General features: G+C 39.6%; 1 protein-coding gene across 12 annotated transcripts in view; it reads left to right on the forward strand.

The window, feature by feature from the left end:
- Positions 1-14,907, forward strand: part of ARHGAP28 (Rho GTPase activating protein 28) — a 229,771-nt gene that overhangs the window by 73,091 nt on the left and 141,773 nt on the right. The window contains exon 1 of one of the 12 annotated variants that reach the window (XM_058692668.1): positions 9,045-9,176. The exons of the other annotated variants lie outside the window; for them this stretch is intronic. The gene's annotated coding sequence lies outside the window, so the exon portion shown is untranslated. Of the gene's footprint in view, positions 1-9,044; positions 9,177-14,907 lie in introns of those variants that run through there. 12 annotated transcript variants of the gene reach the window in all.

Here is a 14,907-nt window from a genome sequence, read left to right on the forward strand (position 1 = left end):
GGAGGGTCTGTACTATTGAGTTTAAATCAAATGACCAGTGTAAATGTAAGTCTTTATCTCCAACAGAAGACTTATAGTGACATAAGAAAAAATACGGGGCCGCCTGGGTGGCTCAGTCGGTTAAGTGGCCGACTTCAGCTCAGGTCATGATCTCACGATCCATGAGTTCGAGCCCCGCGTCGGGCTCTGTGCTGACCGCTCAGAGCCTGGAGCCTGTTTCGGATTCTGTGTCTCCCTCTCTCTCTGACCCTCCCCCGTTCATGCTCTGTCTCTCTCTGTCTCAAACATAAATAAACGTTAAAAAAATTTTTTTAGAAAAAATATGACACAACGGTAGTACTGCTGTAGACAGTAGCAGTCAGATACGAGATGTCATCAGCTAGTACTAGATTTGGTTTCTCTTGTTTTGTGGAGGATTTCTGTGTTTGTGTTTGTGAACAGTGTTGGTCTGTTGGTGTCAGATCTTGTCATGTCTTTGTATGGGTTTCCTATCAGGAGAATTCTGATTTCTTACAGGGGATTGAGAGGAGTTCCCTGTACCTCCCATTTCCTGTGCAGGTTTGGTATTTTTTCATTTTTAAATGATCTTGTGAGGCCGTCTAGGCCTGGAGCTCTCTGTGGCAGGCTTCTAAATTATGAATTCAGTTTCTTTAACAAACATGGGTAGGTTCCATTTCTTCTGCTGTCAGTTTTAGTAATTTATATCTTTTAGGGAATTTGTCCATTTTATGTAAGCTGTTGAATTTCTTGGCATATGATTGTTTATAATATTCCATTATTTTTCACTTGCTATCTGTAGGATTTTTAGGATAATCCTCTTATTTCCTCCACAATTCTGGTAATTTATGTCTTCTTTCCTTTTTTATTGATGAAATTCCTACAAATTTATCTGTTTCACTCATCTTTTCCAAAACCCAGGTTTTAAAAAACTTATTTTCTCTATTTTTTTTACCTGTTTACTCTTTGTTTCTGTAATTTATATTCTTAATTATTTCTTTGATTTATTTGGGGCTTAACTTTTTCTTCTTTTACTAGGTTCCTAAGATGGAAGCTTAGATCATGGATTATTGACTTCTCTTGTTTGTTTGTTTGTTTGTTTGTTTGTTTGTTTAGAGAGAATGAATCCCAAGCAGGCTCCACACTGTCAGTGCAGAGCCCCACATGGGGCTTGATCTCATGAACCATGAGATCATGACCTGAGCTGACATCAAGAGTTAGACACCTAACCGACTGAGCCACCCAGGCACCCCTAACTTCTCATATTTTTAATATAAGAAGTTAATGCTATATTACCTCGAAGGACTGCATTAGCAGCATCCCACAAATATTGAATTGTGTAGTTTTGTGTGATGATGCTGTAGTTTTTGTATTATTCAGTTAGGTTTTGTTTTTTTTTTTATTTCCCTTAGGATTTCTTCTTTGATCTTTGGGTTATTTAAACACATATTGTTTAATTCCCAATATTTGGGGATTTTCTAGATCTCTTTTTCCAATTTCTAAATAAATTCCATGATGGTCAAAGAGCATACTTTATGAGTTAAGTCCTTTAAAATTTATTGAGATTGGTTTTATGGACAAGCATATGGTTTATCTTGGTAATGTGCACTGTAAGCTTTAAAAGAATGTGTATTCCACCCTTTGGGGTGAGAGTATTCAATAAATATCCATTAAGTTAATTTGGTTGATGCTGTTGTTTAACATTTCTGTATTTTTCCCAGTTTTCTGGTTACTTGTCGTTACTGAGAGAGAGGTATTGACATCTCTAGCTGTAACTGGGATTTGTCTGTTTCTCCTTTCAGTTCTGAGAGTTTTGACTTCAAATATTTTGAAGTGTGATTTATTGTATCCATATTTAAGGGTAGGTTGTTGGGTTCTCTTTATAAAATAAGCTTTTTCTCATGAAGAAATAATGCTCTTTGTCCTCAGTCATATCCCTTGTTTCAAAGTTGTGGCTGCCATAGAGTTGTGCTATTCAGACATCCTTTCCAAAAAGTAGTATACTTAGCCCATGACTTTAGCTGCCATACTTTTGGGATCTGCCACATATTTCTGCTGTAGCTATGCTCTCCCCAGGACACTCCCCATTCGTGATGGAGCACAACAGGGTACTAGAGTTGGGCCATTTTTGACCAATGCCAGCTCTTCTACTGAGCTGTATCTGCTGGGGACTGCCCATCAGCCTGGCTGAGACTTTCTCCCACTTGCACTGCAGCCTGAGGCCCTCCCGACCCAAATCTTCTTTCCCCTTCTCTCCTTTCACCGGTGTCAGATCAGCAATCATATCTGAAGATCTTTCCCTGTCCAGTCCTGCTCTTTCTCACCTTTGTCTTTCACAAATGGTTTCCCCAAATAAGTCTCCTGAACCTCCGATTTAGTGTTGACATCTGCTTCCCTGGGACCCAAACTACCACAGAAGTCTGCTTTGTCTGAATTAATATGGCCGCCCAAGCTTCCTCAGGCTTAATATTTGCATGGTAAACTTAGTCCATCATTTTACTCTGTGTGTTTATAATTAGTGTGTTTCTTGTAGGCAGCATATGTGGTTGGGGTTAATCTACTATCTTTAAAAAAAATTTTTTTTTAATGTTTATTTATTTTTGAGAGAGAGACACACACACAGAGTGTGAGCAGGGGAGGGACAGAAAGAGGGAGACACAGAATCCGAAGCAGGCTCCAGGTGAGCGGTCAGCACAGATCCTGATGCGGGGCTCGAACTCACGAATCGCAAGATCATGACCTGAGCCAAAGTCGGACGCTTAACTGACTGAGCCACCCAGGTACCCTGGGTTTAATCTGTTATCTTTCTATATGTTTTCTATTTATCCCATCTGTTCTCTTTCCTGGCCGTTTTGGGGATTATTTGTGTATATTTTTTATATTCCATTTATCTCCATTCTTATAGCTGTTTGTTCATTATTTTTAGTGGTTACTCCAGAGTTTACAGTATTCCACTTTAGCTTTTCACTTTTCACCTTCAAATAATATATCATTCATGTGGTACGTAAGAACTTTATGATTTTATGCTTTCATTTTCTCCTTCCTATCCTTCATAATATTACTGTCATGCATTTTATTAAGTACATATGTCAAAAACCTTATAATACATTGTTATTATTTTTTGTTTTGAGCAATTATATTTTAAAGAAATATAATAAGGAATGCTTTTATTTTACATATGCTCACATATTTACAAATTTCCACACTTTTAATTCTTTTGTGCAGTTCCAAGTTTCCATCTGGTATTATTTTCTTTCATGAAAAACTTGCTCTAACATTTCTTGTAGTGCAGATCTGCTGGCCACGAATTCTTTGTACTTTTGTTTATCTAAGATAGTATTTATGAAGTCTTCGTTTTTGAACGATTTTTCACTGGATATAGAATTTTAGGATGACCTTTTCATTTTTCTTTCAGCACTTTAAAGATGTCATCCAACTGCTCTTTGCTTGTATTGTTTTAATGAGAAGTTGGCAGTCATTCTTATTGTTGCTCTTCTGTTCATCACGTCTGTTTTTTCCACTCTGCAGCTTTTGATGTTTTCCCTTTATCTTTGTTTTGTATTATCTTTGTTGGGGTTCACTGAATTTTTTGGATTTATGGTTTGTAGTTTTTGTTGAATTTGGAAAAATTGCAGCCATTATTTCTCTATCTCATTTTTATCCTGTGACTCCCCCCCGCCCCAGCCCCCGCCATCCTAGGACTCAAGTAACATATGTGTTAGACCACTTGGGGTCATCCTGCACATCACTGAGGCTCTGTTCATTTTTTGCAGCCCTTTTTCCCCTCTGTGTGTTGAAGTTTGACTATTTTCTGTATTGTCTTCAAATGTGCTGGTCTTTTCTGAAGTTAATCAATGTCCTGATAATTGCATCTAGTATATTATCATTTCAAATCATTTTTCATTTCTGTAAAGTCTCATTTGAAAATTTTGCATTTGTTTCCTCATAGAGTTCCTTTAAATCCTTAAGTATGTTGAGCATATTTATAATTGTCTTGTGTGTCAATTCCTCACCTCTGTCCTTTTGAGTCTGTTTCTATGTCTCATTTTCCTACTTCTTTGTATGTATAGTTTTGTTTTGTTTTTTTACTGGATACTAGATCTGTGTTTTGTTTGTCTGCAGTAGCCTTTACTGTATGGTGGATTTAGCCCTACAACTCAACTGATACTTTAAAGTTTCATACTACTAAGATACTTCTGGGGTTAGGACCTGAATCCCCAGGTGCTGAACGTAGACTTTCTAGTCTGACTATTAAAAACTCATGCGGGGGTGCCTGAGGGGCTCAGTCGGTTAAGCGTCTGACTTCGGCTCAGGTCATGATCTCACGGTTCGTGGGTTCGAGCCCCACATCAGGCTCTGTGCTGACAGCTTGAAGCCTGGAACCTGCTTCTGATTCTGTGTCTCCCTCTCTCTCTGCCCCTCCCCTGCTCATGCTGTCTCTCTCTGTATCTCAAAAATAAATAAATGTAAAAAAAAAAAAAATTAAAATCATGTGTCTCCTTGCTCTTTGCAAACTCTGTGAATCCTTTAACTTAAAGATCCTCACTTGGTTTTTGTCCAGCATTGTGAAGTTAACCCTGTTTATATGTGACTTACCATTTAGCAACAAACTCAGGGAGACCCATGTATGGATTTCTTGAGCCCTTTGTCTGCATAGCTCCTTCCTGTCTTATACTTGTCCTAGAAAATTCCATCCCCCTTAGCCTCTGTGAACTCTGTTCTGTGTCCCCTTAACTCAGACCCCAGTATTCCTGGGTTTCCTGTCACTGCCCTGCCAGTCTGGAATGTACATCCAGGATGGAAGCTGGGGTAACTATAGAGTTCACCTCAGTTGTTCCCTTTCTCTCAGGATCACATCTTGTACTTTCTTCTAACATTTATAAGCAGTTTTTCACATATTTTATCCAGTTTTCTGATTGTATGGCAGGAAGGCTACTGCAGTTCCAGTTAATCCATCATGGTGAGAACCAGAATTTTCAGTTTTTATGAATATTCTGGATGTTTTCTTTTACATAAGGTAGCCTTTGAGAACATTCTGTTGTTGAACAAGAAGCGATTTTTTGCAGAGACTCCAAGGCCATTTACTATGTCCTGGGTTGGCACAGGCTAAGATTGGGCACAGCACTGTGGTTGGGCATTTCAGAAAGAAGGGGGTAAGGCAACTGGGAGATAAAGGGTGGCAGTGGGCCCTTTTCTTTCCAGGTACCCTTGCCCCAATCATAAATCAAGGACAACCTGTACATTTAAACTATTCCAAGAGAGGAGTGTCCTGGCTGAAAAATTCTGTATCTCTTATTTATGGATGGAACTTCCTTTCTCTATTGAATGTTCATGGCAATTTAAGTATTTATTTTTTTATATATATAATTTTTTTAATGTTTATTTTTGAGAGAGTGAGAGAGAGACAAGAGTTACAAGCAGGGGAGGGGCAGAGAGAGAGGGAGACACAGAATCCAAGCAGGCTCCAGGCTCCGAGCTGTCAGCACAGAGCCTGACGCGGGGCTCAAACCCACGAGCTGTGAGATCATTACCTGAGCCAAAGTCAGACGCTTAACTGACTGAGCCACCCAGGCACCCAAATTTAAGTATTTCTTTTAATCTTTTTCTTCAGCATCAGTGCTATTTATTTGAGGACTTCTGAAAGCCAGGTGCTCTGTTAGGGATTTGTACTAAATCATTTATTTTTATAAAATGTCTCAGGAGGCAGGCACTAATATGACCTCTGTTTTATCCATGAGTAAAGCAAAGTGTAAAAGGATTAACTTTGCCCAAGCTCACGCAGTGTGCAAGTGGCAAAGCCAGTTGAACCTATGTCCTTCTTCCTTCGTGCCCTGCACTCTTGATATTGAGGTATACGTTCCCCCTTAGTACACACTACCTTTGTACCATAGCTACTTCTTTACCTGTCTTACCAGTTCATGAGTTGATTGAGAATAGGAACCCTGTGCTTACACATCTTAGGTCTTCAGTGTTTAGCAGAACCCCTGCCTAGAGCAAGTTGAAAGGGAGAAAAGGAGGGGCAAATATCATCTTTATCTCTCACTTTGGAAAATAAATAGTCTGATAATTAACTTGCTGTTGAAATACTTCCTTATCAATAAGACTGATCTTTTGATGTAACTTTTTTTTACTTACTTTCTTCGTCATTAATCATAGGCGCTAGAGTCAGCTCACAGGAAATCAGCTGTCCTATAAAACAACAGATGGCGAAAAGGAAAAATTCATGATTCTTCTGTTGTGCAGTGTATATGCCTACTTAATGGCAGACTTTGGGATAATGTGTTCCATGATGTTTGCTCCTTTTAGTCATACCTATAAATTATCTTCCCTTAGAAGATTTATTTTATGTTTTATAGCATAAGTGTTTATTAAAATAAGATACATGGTAGACTCAAATAATAATATTAATAACATAGCAAAACCTTCCAGTCAGTAACTTGAAGTTATCTTTTTATTTGCTAGTCTAATACACAGTGATACCTTGATTAAGTCTGCCAGGAACCAGGGCAATAAAGCTGTTCTACAGGAAATAGCTGACGGTACATCAGCATCCCCAGGGGAGGGTGTCTGGGCTTCCAGGTGGGTCTCCCAAAGGTTCTTCTTACATTAGATGGCTGTTGGATGGCAGTTTCCACAATTTGTTCTCCTCCCCCAGGGTCAAATGTACATGTTCCAGGAGGCATTTAAGCCACATCTGATAACCCTTGTAGTTGAACTTACAAGCTCCCTGTAGACTGGTATTTGTCAGGCTAGAGGCTACATGTAAGGTGAGAAAGTCTTGCTGCTGGAAACTGTCAAAAATCTATTTCAGAACTTCTTTAGAATCTGTAATTACTCAATCAAAAAGGCCTTTACCCCCAGGGAAGTTGCGTGCGAGGTGAAGGAGGGGATATGTGGCAAACAACGCATCACAATGTCTGAAACTTTGAGCTCAGAAAAATGGAGTATCGGAACCTGTTAAAGGCAGGAAATTCTGTTTTTATTTGACCACCACGCTCTGTTCTTCAGGGATTCTTCCTCGTTGGCCAAAAGCTATACAACTTTCAGGTTCAGTGATTATGAAATGCTTCCTCATATTGCGGAACCAAAATGACTTCATTCAGAATGAGAAACTTTAAATCTTTATTTTCCATTTTTAACACTTGCAAAAAGATCTGTATAAGCTCTTGTTCTGTCTATAAAGTCAAGAGAGCCAAGAGAGAGGGCAGGGAGGAGAGAAAAAGGGTGCGGAGGGTCCTATTTCCCAAGCAACACAAGAGAACTCCTTAGAAGTAAGAGGGAATTATGTTTCACATGATCTTTTAAGATGCAGAATCTTTCCTCTCTTGGTAATTTTATAAGATGGACAAGTATCCACTAGAGTTGCTGTCTTCTTCATGCATGGTAGATTAATGGGCAGCCATCAAAGAACTGATTTTTAGTCTCTCTTAGCCTGAACTGGCCTGAACTGGATTCAGGCAATGATGTGAAGGCTCAAAACTAAATCTCTTGTTTCAGATCCCTGAGACTATCCTGTCTCCCAGCATGTTGTTATGTTATATTAAACATTAGCAGTTGGATTGTAAGACCCACAAGAGACCACACATTTGTATCCTCATTGTCTGGGTAATGCTTTTAAAAAAATCAATGAGTCCTTATCACATCCCACCGCCACTACTGGAGGACGTGAAGGGCACCAGAGGAAAGGAGTTTCCATTTTTAACAGAAACAGGCCTGAGGAAGGATTTTAGGTATATTCTAAATTAAGCTAAACTCTTTGTCAGTGAATTAATTCATACTGATTTTGTACCTCATATCCATGTTGTAAAAAATCTGTACATTAACCATCGTCATATATTTGAACAGGGTGATCTAACAAAACATAGAGTTGTATTTATGTCAACTGTTGTTAAGGGCTCCAACTTGTCTTAAAATTCTATAGCATTGCATTTTTCCTGGGATGTTTTTCTAGAGAAAAAAATTGTGGTTCATTCATTAATTCAGTTAAGTATTTGTTATAGGCTTACTGTGTGTAGAGCATTGTGGTTTATTTTGTCTGAAATTATGCATTTATCTCTTCATTTATTTAAAAACAAGTACTTATTGCAGGTTAATAAATGTTAAGTGCTATTCTTGGTCCTGGGAATCATTATTAAGTATTCATTACCAATGGGGAAGTCAGACAATACACAAGTAAACAAATGTATACATAATATAATTTTGGAGAGAGGAGAGGGGATGTATTAGGTCATTGCATTCAGCTACTAATGTCTGATACTATGTAATAGCAGCTGGGAAATTGGATGCCATGATGCAATGACAGCATGATCTTGACTTTTATATAAGGCAAAATATGGGGTCTTTTACAGTTATGAGGTTCTCAGAGTAGACACATAAAGTGCTTGTTATTAGTCCCATTTATTCAGACAAAAAAAGTGAGGCTTCGAGAAGAGAGATGGGATGAATTTCATATGGAAGGCCCAGGAAGATTGGATGAATTTCCTTACTTAAAGCTAGCAAATTGCAAAGGTTTTCTGAATCAAGCCTTTGCCTTCTGACCCTAAGTTGCATGGTTTTTTGTCTGCATTACTACTTGATACATGTTGGAATAATTATCTACAAATTCTTTTGTTTCTACATTTCAGGTTTAAAATCTTTCCGGAGTCAGGACTCACCAAACCACGCTAGATACAGTGTGCTTGCTTTTGACTTTGGAAGTACTTTTAATAAAGCCTCCTGTCTGCTTAGCTGGGAAAAGAAGGAAAGGGGGAGAGACTGTGTCCAAAAATTGCCCTCACACACTTCACGGGTTTTCATAAATCTCAGGCTTCTTGAGGCTGATTACACTTTGCAGTCTTCCTTAGGAAATGGGTGAAAATTGGAGCTGGGACACAAACAGGAAGGCTGGGAGGCAGATCTGTCCTGCAGGCACTATTTCTTTAAATAGTTACCGTGCAGTGGGAATTAGTTTACCACTTAGACAAGAAACTCCAGTACCCTTTGTTTCTTGGCGGCTGAGCTGGAGGCAGCTAGTGCTGTCCTGTCCCGGAGGGGGAGGCAGTGCTCAGCGGGTGTATGGTGGTGGATGTGGGTTGGAGGATGGCCTCCCCACCTCTGGGCCATGAGGACACACGGTCGTACAGATGTTCTATGCTTCTCCCTTAAGAATATCATCCGTGAGACTTTCAACCTTCTAAAAGGTAAGGTACAGAGCACTTCCTAGATCAGTAACTTGGGCTGCAGGCTTCTTTCCGCAGACTGATTCTTTTAAGAAGGGAGAGAAGAGGGTAGGTAAATGGTTGCTGTAGCTTTTTTAAAATCCATTTTAAGTGAATGTATAAGTGGGGCTTATGGTTTTATTAGTGGGTTATAGGTACATAATGTTAAGCGATTGCAAACTGGTTTTTTATCCTTTCAAAGAAGATTTTTGTTACAGTGTGGATGTAAGTTTCTAAAGCTCAACTGTAGAAGGAGAGCAGATAAGCACTGTTAATAATTTGGGAAGACTAGTTAAAATGGAATCGTAATAGATGCATAAAAATTAATGTCTTAGAGATATTTTGATTCTCCTGCTTTTGAGCAGGAGCCTTTAAACTCCAATCCAGTCTTTCCTGATAATCATCTACTTTTGGAAACATCTCCTGAGGTAGCCTCCATTACCCAAGCAAGTGCTTCCACTCTTTAGTGGAATTCATGTATTTCTTTGGTCAGGCTTCTGAGTCTCTCCTCTTGTTTTCCACATTGGGAGAAGGCGCGCCAAACAGAAGCAGCTGTGTTTGTGGCCCTGGTCCTAGAGAAGCCAGGTGGGTGGAGTGCCCATTATGTATGTGCCCTACATAAAAGTACTGTGCCTGCGACTTCTGTGTGCCACATTTGTCCATTTCTTCTCATCTTTTCCCGGCCTCCGCATACTCCTCCCTCATGCACCTTCTTGGAGAAATCAGTACCTGTGTTAGAGCGTACCCTCAAAGCCATCCATTAGTCTGATTCACGGCAAGCAGAAGGTCTATTTCAAGAAACACAAATGCATGCTCTTCCCAGAAAGGATTCCACAGTGTCTATTAACCTACTTTCATGTTTAATTTTTAGAGCATTATTATCCACAGAGCCCCTTTGGCAGTGACTCCTTATTTGTTCGTTCGTCCTTCCTTCCTTCCTTCCTTCCTTCCTTCCTTCCTTCCTTCCTTCCTTCCTCCCTTGTTTTTGTCCTTTGCGTTGTCTTTCAGAGGAAGGGGAGGTATTAGGAAGGGTGATTTTGTTGTTTATTTGAATTTCATTTCCTTCAAATTAGAATCATTTGCTTCAGACTGTTCTAGGTTCTTTTTAGTTAAGTAGCATCATCTTTTGTTTTGCCACCGTGTTTATAGTTTCTTTATTGTTTTAAAATTGTTTTACTAGTGTATTTTGTAATCAGAGGTAAATTCTACTTTAGCCCTATTGAACTGTCTTTTTAGATTGGAGTGTGGTGAGAAAGTCCATTTAGATGAAATACTGCTTTTCTTGTATAGTAAGTGTGTGGAGGGATAAGGGCTTTTTTTTTCCTTTTAGTTTTACCTTTAGATTTCAGAGTGTGGTAAGCAAAACCAAGGTCCCTCATAGGGGATATGTTTTCCAGCATAATGTCCAGGATGTGGCGGTAGCTTGATGTGCTCATTTGTTTGTGAAAATAATTGTATACTTCCATGCTTTGATGATTATTACTAAATAAGGGAGTCTTTCTTTTACTTTAAGTCTTGTAAGTAGTAAGGGATTTGCATTATATCTGGAAATTGTTGTTAAATTTGACATTCTATAATTTTGTTTTGATAGCCCCTAGAGTTCTGCATGTAGTAACTGCCCCCTGACCCACCCCCGTGGTACATGTCCTATCTGTTATGAATTTTGTAAGGCCCTTGTTAAACTATAAACTAAGGGACCAATTGAATAGTAACCATGCCAATCAAAGGCAAGTTTAACAAGATAAGGCTTGTATTTAACTTTGAAAATATAAAAAAGGACTTTATTTTTATGATCCTAAAGCTGAAGGAAGAAGAATCAGATGGAAAACAGAACAATGTTTAGCTTACCTAAGCAAGCAGAATCTTTAAACATAAGGAGCTCTGAAGAAAATGGGCATAATAATGTGAGGCTTTTTAGCCAAGGTTCCGGCAGAAATTGTAGAAAAGTAAAACCACTTACGAGATGAGCTACGAGGAAATCAGTACCCTTCTGCATTAAGTAGAATGACAAAGTGAAGTAACAGATTTACTGGAAGGCCTCCTACTGACCTGAGTTGAGCCCAGTGCAGGAATGTGTTTCAAAGCCCGTTTAAAACCCCAGAGGTGGTATTTTGAATCCATCTTGCTGACGTAAACGCAGACCCTGCCTGGAAATTTTCCAAAAGCAGAGTGTGAAGGCAATTCAGTCAAGATGTGCAATATCATTATAGTAAAGACATGGGGAAGCGATTCACCACCATCTTGGGAGACAGAGTGTAACAGCCCTTCAGCTATTCTGAAGGTGTAGTGTGACCTCGTGATAAGACCATTCACTGAAAGAAGATTGCACCGCGAACAATCGACACCCCCAAGTGCTTATCTAAACAGAAGGAAGGTGGGGGGGATTGAGAAAAACGGAATGGTTTCTTAGTGATAGCGAAGGCTGTAGATTATTTCAGGGGACGACAACTATTGAGAGCAGTGTTTGGACAACGTCAGTGCAGATGAGATGGCCATTCATTGCCAGGGGACTTTAGTGATGAATAAATGATAGGTTTACAAAGCTCAGGGACCAAGCAAACTCTGCCCCCTGTAAGCGAGCAGAGTAAACAGGTCTTGTCTCTGTTAGCTAGAAAGATTAGTGTACTTAATACTCCGTATGTTAAAGTATTTAATTAAATGAACACGAAGATGTAAACTTTTAAAATTTCTCATGTGAATATACATAGTAGTAAAATTGGGGCCTTATATCAAGGGACATTTCCTACCCAGATGCACGTCACTCTGGTGGAGACTTCACAAGAATCCAACCAGGTGCTTTACAAAAATCACTATTTTGGACATGAAACGTCCATTATTCTGTTTAAAACGATAGAAAAGACATAATATTTCAGTTATTTGTGTACTAAAGCAGTACATAACTGTCTGAAACTTCTGGACTAAGTTCTTCCTGTTCCATGACTTACAGAGCTCATCCCAAATAATGCCTCCATGAACTTCAGTAGGAGAGCTGGAGATGTGGAGGCAGTAAGCCCACGGCAGCCCAAGTCTGCTGTGTGCTGGTGTAGGGCGTCCACGGGAACTACGTGACTGCTCAACACTGAGTGCTTCGTAGCAGTAGAATTAAAATGGACGCTCACAGACCGTTCACCTACTTGAAAAGATTCTTTTTAAATAATAGCATATTATATAGTAATTGTCTTACATTCTTTGCCAACCTCGAATTATACAGTAGGTACGAATCTTCTCATATGTTTTAATTATAAAGCATGACAAGGTTTATCACTTTATCCATCCCTGGCTTCAGCTGCTCTCCCTCCCCCACTGCCTTATCCCTAAACAAAACACCCCAAAGCTTAGTCTCTTTTCAAATTAGGGAAGTCTGTGGATATCCCTCACCACTGAGAGGTTGCAATCCCTGCAAAACTGCTTTCTAATGTATAAAATAGAAGAAATCAGAAGCCAATATTAGATAAGCCCATTTTGAGCTTTTTCAAGAAGTGTCATTTCCAAAGTCTCAGAAATGTCTGAGCTATCAAAACATTCGCCACTAGCGACTTGTAGTTTTGGTGGTAATGGTAGGAGTAGAATCATAGAGTGGTTGCAGGCATTTTATGAATACTGTTTCCTTTATATTCACAAAAAACTTCACGCAGAAATGGGTATTCACAGTTGACAGGTAAGGGGACTGAGGCAAAATGAGGCCAAGTGTCTTGCCCACATTTCATACAGCTGATGAGTGTCAGGGCAAGAACGTGAACCAAAATCTGTTTGAGTCTGAAGCCTGGGCATTTTCTCCCGCACGATGCTGAGTGAATGACAATATTTGTTACTGTGTTTTCCACTCCGGAGATAATAGGAAAACTCTTTGAGGTGTTGGTGGAAGTCACTGCAGGACTAGGAACAATCCAGGGAGGCCATTTCTCCTGTTAAAGGGGCCCCCATATTCTCTGTTCTCTGACCATTCTGGTTTGTGTGTGTGTGTGTGTGTGTGTGTGTGTGTGTGTGTGTTTTAATTTTAGAGAGAGATTGTGTGGGAGTAGGAGAGAGGGGCAGAGGGAAAAAGAAGAGGGGAGAGAGAGAGCAAGCTAGCTCCATGCTCAGCATGGAGCCTGATGCGGGGCTTGTTCTCAAGACTGTGGGATCACGACCTGAGCTGAAATCAAGAGTTGGACGCCTAACTGACTGAGCCACCCAGGCGCTCTTGTTCTTTGACCATATTTACTTCCTTTTCTGACCTGTTCTCTTGAGGGAGAAGGTAGTATCTATTCTTCTTCCATGGTGTTATATATATACATTTTGGTGCTTCTGTGCACACGCATGCATGCACGTGTGTGTGGAGGGGATACTGTTGGAAGAAAAGAAGGGAAGGGATCACATTACCCTCTATGAACTGTACACATTTGAGAAGGAATGTGTTACAGAGAATTATTGTATGTTCTTAAGCCCTAATTGGACTCACTGAGGATTTTCAGTAACCTGTTTACAATTCAGTTTACTGCAGATTTGGTTTTTTGGCAGTTACTTGACCACTTTGCATTGTAAACAAATTAATCTGTCAAAGTCCAGCTCACATTCCACACCTTCTTTCTCCCTTCTTCCCATCTTACCACTCCCCTCTCTCTGACCTCTTCTCCAAATTCCCGAAGAGTAGGTTCGCCATTTCTGTGTTTTAGTATTTATATACTCCCATGTTCAGCAAGGTGAGCTTTCTTTTTTTTTTTTTTATTTCTTTTAACATTTGTTTAGTTTTGAGAGACAGACAGAGAGCGCATGAGCGAGGAAGGGATAGAGAGAGAGGGAGACCCAGAATCTGAAGCATCCTCCAGGCTCTGAGCTGTCAGCACAGAGCCCAACGTGGGGCTTGAACTCATGAGCCGTGAGATCACGATCTGAGCTGAAGTTGGATGCTTAACTGACTGAGCCAGTCACCCAGACACCCCAAGGTGAACTTTCTTTTGAAAAGCATTATCTTGTCTTTGGCTAGCCTGTAGATGCCCATTGGACACTGATTGTTTCCTTTATGTAACTCAGTAACATCCCTCCTGTGTAGCTAATGTAGAACTGGCCTTTAGTATTAATGATTCATTGGTTATATTATCCTCTCATTGGTTCTGTTTTTGTATCGTGAGTCTAAACAGATTGTTCTTCCCAAGACAGTTCTTGAAATATTTGGAGATCGTGATTGTGCTTCTAAATTTCTCCAGTACTTTGAACATTTTTACATATGGTACAGCTCCTTGACTGTCTGTCTTCATCAATCCTGCTCTGAATTCAGTCTCGACTGTCAACCTCTACCCTTTGAATGATGCCCAGAGCTGAATTCCACTTCTGCTGTGTTTAGGATAATCATCTCTCCTTTCTGTGTGATACACTTCTATACTTCTGTGCTGCTTACCTTCCACTTAGTCTTTTTGGCATCCTTATAGAGCTTTTAGCTTGTACTGACCTTGAATTTGGCCACAATCTCTTCATCTTTTTCATATGAACTGTACTCTTGCCATGAAGCAGTCATCCTAAACATGTACAGCTGAAGTTTCTAAACTTCATCTTCATTCCTATTAAGCTTTATCCTGTTAGTTTCAGTCCAGTAGGCCTCCCAGTGAAGAGTTCTTGATTTTTGGATTATTATCCAAAATAGTCTATTAGACGAAGTAAGGAAAATGATCTTCTGAGAAAAAAAAATTCCTAAGCTTTCAAAAAAATCTAATTAATCTTCCCAAAGAATGTCTCT

This window comes from Neofelis nebulosa, chromosome 11 (assembly GCF_028018385.1).
Source record: "Neofelis nebulosa isolate mNeoNeb1 chromosome 11, mNeoNeb1.pri, whole genome shotgun sequence".
In the NCBI taxonomy this organism is placed as follows: domain Eukaryota; kingdom Metazoa; phylum Chordata; class Mammalia; order Carnivora; family Felidae; genus Neofelis; species Neofelis nebulosa.